The sequence below is a fragment of the Lolium perenne genome, chromosome 6, assembly GCF_019359855.2.
Source record: "Lolium perenne isolate Kyuss_39 chromosome 6, Kyuss_2.0, whole genome shotgun sequence".
Taxonomy (NCBI): Eukaryota; Viridiplantae; Streptophyta; class Magnoliopsida; order Poales; family Poaceae; genus Lolium; species Lolium perenne.
The window spans coordinates 21,510,769-21,519,434 of record NC_067249.2 but is presented as its reverse complement, the minus strand read 5'-3'; positions in this window follow the sequence as shown (position 1 = coordinate 21,519,434).

Sequence of the window (8,666 nt, the reverse complement as noted above, 5' to 3'; positions counted from 1 at the left end):
AACTTAATCAAATGTGTTTTCATTCGAGAGAACTTGTCAAAATTCAAGTTAATTAATTTATCAGCGCTAATTAGTTGGTCGCCTGCTTGATGCGCAATGAAGTGTCGTTGGCCTATATATATGTAGGGTTTAATTAGGGTTTAGGGTTTAGGGTCTAGGGTTTAGTGTTTAGTGTTTAGGGTTTAGGGTCTAGGGTTTAGGGTTTAGTGTTTAGGGTGTTTAGGGTGTATGTTTAGGGTATAATTAGGGATTAGGGATTAGGGTTTTAGGGTTTAAGGTTTAGGGATCATCGATCGAGTGCACACACACATTATTAGAGGCACCCGCGCCTTTGCGCATAAAGTGCATGCGTATATAAGTGTGTTTTTTGGCCACCAACGATATATAGATCGAGAGAGATTGAAATGTATATATATCCCCAAGAATATGTTCAGATATATATTGAAATATATGCACGAATGATATATATATATGTGCAAGGTATGACATGCGCGCATGCACACCGATTGTATATATATATTATGAGACAACTAATTAATCAAATGTGTTTTCATTCGAGATAACTTGTCAAAATTCAAGTTAATTAATTTATCAGCGCTAATTAATTAGTTGGTCGCCTGCTTGATGCGCAATGAAGTGTCGTTGGCCTATATATATGTAGGGTTTAATTAGGGTTTAGGGTTTAGGGTTATCTAGCTAGGGTTTTAATGTGTTAGGGTTATGGTTAATTAGGGTTTAGGGTCTAGGGTTTAGGGTTTAGGGTTTGGGATTTAGGGTTTAGGGTTTAGGGTCTAGGGTTAGGGTTTATAGGGATCATATATCGATCGAGTGCACACATATTAATTAGAGGCACCCGCACCTTTGCGCATAAAGTGCATGCGTATATAAGTGTGTTTTTTGGCCACCAACGATATATAGATCGAGAGAGAGAGGGATTGAAATATATATATCCCCAAGAATATGTTCAGATATATATTGAAATATATGCACGAATGATATGTGCAAGGTATGACATGCGCGCATGCACACTAATTGTATATATATATATATATATTATGAGGCAACTTAATCAAATGTGTTTTCATTCGAGAGAACTTGTCAAAATTCAAGTTAATTAATTTATCAGTGCTAATTAGTTGGTCGCCTGCTTGATGCGCAATGAAGTGTCGTTGGCCTATATATATGTAGGGTTTAATTAGGGTTTAGGGTTTAGGGTTTAGGGTTTAGTGTTTAGTGTTTAGGGTTTAGGGTCTAGGGTTTAGGGTTTAGTGTTTAGGGTGTTTAGGGTGTATGTTTAGGGTATAATTAGGGATTAGGGATTAGGGTTTTAGGGTTTAAGGTTTAGGGATCATCGATCGAGTGCACACACACATTATTAGAGGCACCTGCGCCTTTGCGCATAAAGTGCATGCGTATATAAGTGTGTTTTTTGGCCACCAACGATATATAGATCGAGAGAGATTGAAATGTATATATATCCCCAAGAATATGTTCAGATATATATTGAAATATATGCACGAATGATATATATATATGTGCAAGGTATGACATGCGCGCATGCACACTAATTGTATATATATATATTATGAGGAAACTAATTAATCAAATGTGTTTTCATTCGAGATAACTTGTCAAAATTCAAGTTAATTAATTTATCAGCGCTAATTAATTAGTTGGTCGCCTGCTTGATGCGCAATGAAGTGTCGTTGGCCTATATATATGTAGGGTTTAATTAGGGTTTAGGGTTTAGGGTTATCTAGCTAGGGTTTTAAGGTGTTAGGGTTATGGTTAATTAGGGTTTAGGGTCTAGGGTTTAGGGTTTAGGGTTTGGGATTTAGGGTTTAGGGTCTAGGGTTAGGGTTTATAGGGATCATATATCGATCGAGTGCACACATATTAATTAGAGGCACCCGCACCTTTGCGCATAAAGTGCATGCGTATATAAGTGTGTTTTTTGGCCACCAACGATATATAGATCGAGAGAGAGATTGAAATATATATATCCCCAAGAATATGTTCATATATATATTGAAATATATGCACGAATGATATGTGCAAGGTATGACATGCGCGCATGCACACTAATTGTATATATATTATGAGGCAACTTAATCAAATGTGTTTTCATTCGAGAGAACTTGTCAAAATTCAAGTTAATTAAATTATCAGCGCTAATTAGTTGGTCGCCTGCTTGATGCGCAATGAAGTGTCGTTGGCCTATATATATATATATATGTAGGGTTTAATTAGGGTTTAGGGTTTAGGGTTATCTAGCTAGGGGTTTAGGGTTAGGGTTAGGGTTAGGGTTAATTAGGGTTTAGGGTCTAGGGTTTAGGGTTTGGGGTTTGGGGTTTAGTGTTTAGGGTCTAGGGTCTAGGGTTAGGGTTTAGGGTTTAGGGTTTAGGGTTTAGGGTGTAGTGTTTAGGGTTTAGGGTCTAGGGTTTAGGGTTTAGTGTTTAGGGTGTTTAGGGTGTATGTTTAGGGTATAATTAGGGATTAGGGATTAGGGTTTTAGGGTTTAAGGTTTAGGGATCATCGATCGAGTGCACACACACATTATTAGAGGCACCCGCGCCTTTGCGCATAAAGTGCATGCGTATATATATAAGTGTGTTTGTTGGCCACAAAGGATATATAGATCGAGAGATAGAGATTGAAATCCCCAAGAATATGTTCAAATATACGCACACACATGAATTATTAGAGGCACCCGCGCCTTTGCGCATAAAGTGCATGCATATGTGTGTTGTTCTGGCCACCAACGATAGATCGAGAGAGAGAGAGATATTGAAATCCCCAAGAATTAGAGGACCCCCTTGCACAAGTGTTGGCCATCTATATATAATATGAATCCCAATAATATTCATACATGATAGGGCATATGTGTGAAGCAATTTTTTTCCGAGAACTTGTAAAGATTCAAATTTATCAATGCAAATGGAAACTAGTGCACATTAGAGGACCCCCTTGCACACGTGTTGGCCATATATGTATAGTTTGAATCCCAATAATGTTCATACATGATAGGCTATATGTGAATCAATTTTTTCTTCCAAGAACTTGTCAAGATTCAAATTTATCGGTGCTAATGGAAACTAGTGCGCACTAGACGAGCCCCTTGCGCAAGTGCTGGCCATTACATATAGTAGTTTAAATCTTAAGAATGTTCATACATGATAGGCCATATGTGCAAAGAATTTTTTTCCCGTGAACTTGTCAAAATTCAAGTTTATCGTTGCAAATGGAAACTAGTCCAAAAAATTACATAGAGGTCCAAAAGAACTAGACAATAACTAATAGGACCTGCAACTTTACAAAAAGGACCCCAAAACATATAGAAGAACATCAATCGAGTCCTTCTGGACCGCACATCAGATCTCTGCTCCGCATCCTTTCCAGCAACTCCGTCGCCGGGGACGCACCACTTGGGACGGTGTCGCCGGTAGTCGCCAGGACGAAGGAGAAGAATGGCCTCAGCAATGGCATATTGGATCTGAGAAGGGCCGCTGAAAGGCCAAGATGTTCACGGGCAAGACGGATGATGCCGTCGTATGCCCCGAGCTTGTGAACGTTAGCAGCTTGACTTCCCCGTTGGCCAGATCTGAAGCACTAACCAAAGCAAGCCTCACCGTTAGCGCCATCACCTTGATGGCACCAGATCGGGGTTTGGCCGGCAAGATCCGCCAGATCTGATCCGCCAGATTCACCATAGGCCAGATCTGAAGCCGATGACGAGATCCCCGACTCCATTGCGCCATTCTGCTCATGGGAAACACTGGATCTAAGCTTACAACAACACTAACTCCCTCGGATCCAAATTAGCTGACTCAACTTTGCTTATCTAAATATGGATGTATCCACACATGTTTTTACTCTAGATACATACACGTCTAAGGAAAGTTGAATCAATTAATTTAGTTCGGAGGGTGTACGATATACAGAGAGAAGTCGGCCTCGTCTCCGGCCGGCGAGGCCGCCGGAGAGAAGGGGGAGAGGAGCCGGGAGAGTGAGAGAGACTCGAGAGAGAAAGAGAAGAGGAGAGCTCCCTGGGGAAGAACATTATTTTTGTCGTTCAGCTCGTAGCTTGAAACTGAAAATTTCGGCCCCGCGCCAAATCATCCAGCCGAATCCATTCGAAAATCCCGTGACCAGTTTTACCCTTTTAACCCTGGTCCGGAAGTTACAACCCACCGACCATGGAGGGCTCATTCGGTAACAATGAAATATCTTGCCTAGATCCCGAACCCTCCCCACAGGCCCACACCCACCCACCAACCATTCGCCCCATTAGCTCAAAAATACTCTCACACGCCAAAGCTCTGACTCTCTACAGTACTAGATCTGCTTCGCCGCCGGCATACTCCTCCACAGCGTAGCCTTATCGTGTTGGCTGTCCACCCACCTGATCCGCTCCCCCGCCGCCCTCGCCACCGACGGATCTGCTTCACCGCCGACCTCGCCACCGACGGATCTGCTTCAACGCCGACCTCGCCACCGACGGATCTGCTTCACCGCCGACCTCATCCACAGCATAGCAATCAACGCCTTTCCTGTCGACGCACTGGATCCTCTCCAACGGAACCGGGTCTACTTCACCGCCCCCCCCCTCCACAGAAGCCGATCTATTCCACCGACTAGCTCGGCGCACCGGCTGTATCAACTTCACCGAATCCCTTGCCAGCCAACCAGATCTGCTTCACTAACGTCCGCTTCTACTGAAACAGGGTCGACTCATCGTCTCCCGCGTTCGCCGCCACTGGAATGCAAGTTGCCGCCCCCGTCCACCCCGCCGCAGCTTGGTTAGTACGCTGGCCCGTTAGATCGCGGTGTTTCTTTAGCCATGTTTTGTGTTGTTATTTGCAGATCTCATATGCCATTAACTTTCTTGATGTGTTACTTCGCATGAAGTTCGTTTAAATATTGTACAGTGCAAAAGCATTATCCGGTCGCTACCATCCTGTTCATTCTACTAACACCTGTGTGCATCCACATACTTATAGCCTTATACCCATTCATTTGCTGCCAACAGTTTTTGTACTGCATGCTATTCCTTTTATAGTCATGCTATGGGCATTTCCAATCTGGTTGTTCTTATACCACGTCATTAGCTCACCGCTAGCCGCTAGCTGTTTTCTCGTGCCTGCTATTCTCACACTGCTTTTATAATCATGCTATGTGCATTTCCAATCTGCTTGCTCTTATACGTCGTCTTTAGCTTATAGCTATTTTTTTCCATGAATGCTCCTGTCGCACAGCTTGTATAGTTATTGCTGCGTGCATGTCTAGTCTTTGTATTATCGTAGACTAACTTGTCAATGTTATTTTTCCTAGGGATTGATCATGCGAACCACTTATTAGAATATCCAACATTAACAGCGGGGACGCTAGGGAAGGTTGGAATCTGAGTTCTTGGTTGATAATTTTGGCAGTTTACTTCCGTTATTATCTATAACCTATATGCATTGTTCCTTATGCAAGAGATTAACACTTGGAACCCTGCCATAGCAATGCCATTCATGCTTTACTATGTTTCTGCCTATTTGATATGCTTGTCTTGGAGCAACTGCGAAGGTGATTTGAACCTGACATTTGGTCATTCTTAATGCCAGTTTACTTTATGTGGAAAACCTTGGCATTACCCTACTCTAAATCTGAATGTCTGAAATTCGTATCTCATGAAAAGCAACATCTAGTTGGTTTTAATCTGATATCTGGTAAATATTGGCTTATTCATTTGGCAGCTCAAGTTTTTTGTTATTTGAAACCAACTGACTTGGTCTTAAATGTGATATCTAAACACAGATTAAGGACAATGGAGCAGGAGGATTAGCATTTCACTTGATGGCTGAACCTAAAATGATAGGCATGTCGACCACGACTAGTGCACGCAAGAGAAGGACCTGCAGCGAGCCAGTATGTGCTCAGTACATGCATCTTATCTTATCTTGTGCTTATTTCTGCTACATGTTGTTATCTGATCTCTACATTGCGTAATACATGTTTGAACAGTTAATTGTTGTAACTATGTTTGCAATATTACCAGAATGCAGTTTTAATGAAGCAGTCGTCATTAGAAGATAGTCGCCAAAGCGACCCTGTGCAACATTATGATGTAAGTTCTAGCTTAGTACAAGTTCCATACATTGTCTTATTTATGGAACTTGTTATTATCTTATATCTACATTGCATAATAAATGTTTGAATAGTTCACTGTTGTAACTATGTTGCATATTACTAGAATGCAGGTGTAATGAAGAAGTCCTTAGTAGAAGATAGAGCGTAAAAAAGGTTCCGGGGTGAGCCTATGCAACGATATAATGTAAGTCTGTGCTTAGTACTTGTGACTATCTCATATCGACAATGCTTAATACATGTTTGCATAGTTCATCGTTTAACTCTTTTTTGCATTATTATCAGAATGCAGTTGTGATGAAGCAATCTTCATCAGAAGAGAGGCTCACAAAAAGTTCTGATCTTTCTTCTGATGCATCCTCTCATAGCCGTCAACCTAGACCATTCCTTTCATCAAACAGTAAATATCTCAAGGCTGTACTTTATAAAAGACATGGTATTGCTGCTTTAAGATCTGTAGCTGATATGTTGACCAAGAGTACACAAGATTCAATCAAGGCGATTGCCAAATGTCAACGTGTTATTGATGATGCTAATAGAAGTCCTCAATGATTCTATGTAATTTTTTTATTTGGGCAAATTAATTGCCTTGTAATTTTCCTAGTTATTTTATTTGTGTATGTAATTGTGTGTATCATTGCTACCAGATTTTAGGCTCATGAAATTTAATGCAAGTTGACTAGTCAAACAACCAGGGCCCTACAACAGATTGGGCCAGCCCACTTACAGTAGTGTGGGACCCACTTTCATTTTGGGTCGGCCACCTACTTATTGGGCCGGACCGTTAACAGGAAAGTGGGCCCCACCTGCTTATTGGGCCGACCCACTATCTTGTTGGGCCAGCCCACTTGCTATATGGTGGACCCCACATACTAAATGGGCCGGCCCTTTAACAGGAAAGTGGGACCCACATGTGTTTTTGGCCCGGCCCACTATCTTGTTGGCCCGACCCACTTGCTATATGGTGGACCCCACATACTAAATGGGCCGACCCTTTAACAGGAAAGTGGACCCACCTGTGTTTTTGGCCCGGCCCACTATCTTGTTGGGCCAGCCCAATTGCTATATGGTGGACCCCACATACTAAATGGGCCGGCCCTTTAACTGGAAAGTGGGACCCATCTGTGTTTTTGGCTCGGCCCACTATCTTGTTGGGTCGGCCCACTTGCTATATGGTGGACCCCACATACTAAATGGGCCGGCCCTTTAACAGGAAAGTGGGACCCACCTGTGTTTTTGGCCCGACCCACTTTCTTGTTGGGCCAGCCCATTTGATCTATTGTGGACCCCACGTACTAAATGGGCCGGCCCGATAGCAGGAAAGTGGGACCCACATGCTAATTGGGCCGGCCCAATAACTTCATGGGCCGGCCCAGTTGCTTTAAGGTGGACCCCACTAGTTAAATGGGCCGGCCCGATAACAGGAAAGTGGGTCCCACATGTCTTGTGGGCCGGCCCTTTTGCCTGTTGACCGGTCAAACGAGTGCATTCGGCCCGGCCCACATGCTTAGTGGGCCGGCCCATTAAAGTTTTGACCAGTCAACCTTAGAGGTTAGGCCCGGCCCACGTAACTAATGGACCAGCCCAGCTATATAGTTGACCGGTCAAACTAAGTAGCTGGCCCGCCCGCAAAACTTAATGGGCCGCCCGCTTAAGACGTGGCAGCCACGTGTGGGCCTACCATCTACCACGGGGTTTCGGCCGGTTAACGCCGTTAATCGCGATTAACTGCGTCGCCACGTGTCGGTTGCATGACGTCAGCAGTCAACGGGCTCCCGGAAACACTTGGGCAACGGTCCGATTTTCCGTGGCGGAAGGGCGCCCAAGCGCGACGGACCGAAAAAATCGTCGTAGGACTTTGCCTGACGCAGTTTCGACAACAGAACCCATATCGTCGGGTTAGGCCCATAGGCGACGAAAAATACCCCTTAGCGGACGATTTTGAGACGTTATCTATCAGAACTTTTCTTGTAGTGTCTCTTGACCCTTGAAAACTTCCTCCACACCAGACTCAAAACAAACTCATTAGAGGGTTAGTGCATAATCGAAAATTCATATATTCAGAGGTGACATAATCATTCTTAACACTTCTGGACATTGCACAAAGCTACTGAAAGTTAATGGAACAAAGAAATCCATCAAACATAGCAAAACAGGCAATGCGAAATAAAATGCAGAATCTGTCAAAACAGAACAGTCCGTAAAGACGAATTTTTCTGGGGCACTTAACTTGCTCAGATGAAAATGCTCAAATTGAATGAAAGTTGCGTACATATCTGAGGATAACTCACGTAAATTGGCAGATTTTTCTAAATTTTCTACAGCAGGGGCTGCTCAATTTCGTGACAGCAAGAAAACTGTTTCTGCGCAGTAATCCAAATCTAGTATCAACATTACTATCAAAGACTTTACTCGGCACAACAATGCAATAAAATAAAGATAAGGAGAGGTTGCTACAGTAGTAACAACTTCCAAGACTTAAATATAAAACAAAAGTGCTGTAGTAAAATAATGGGTTGTCTCCCATAAGCGCT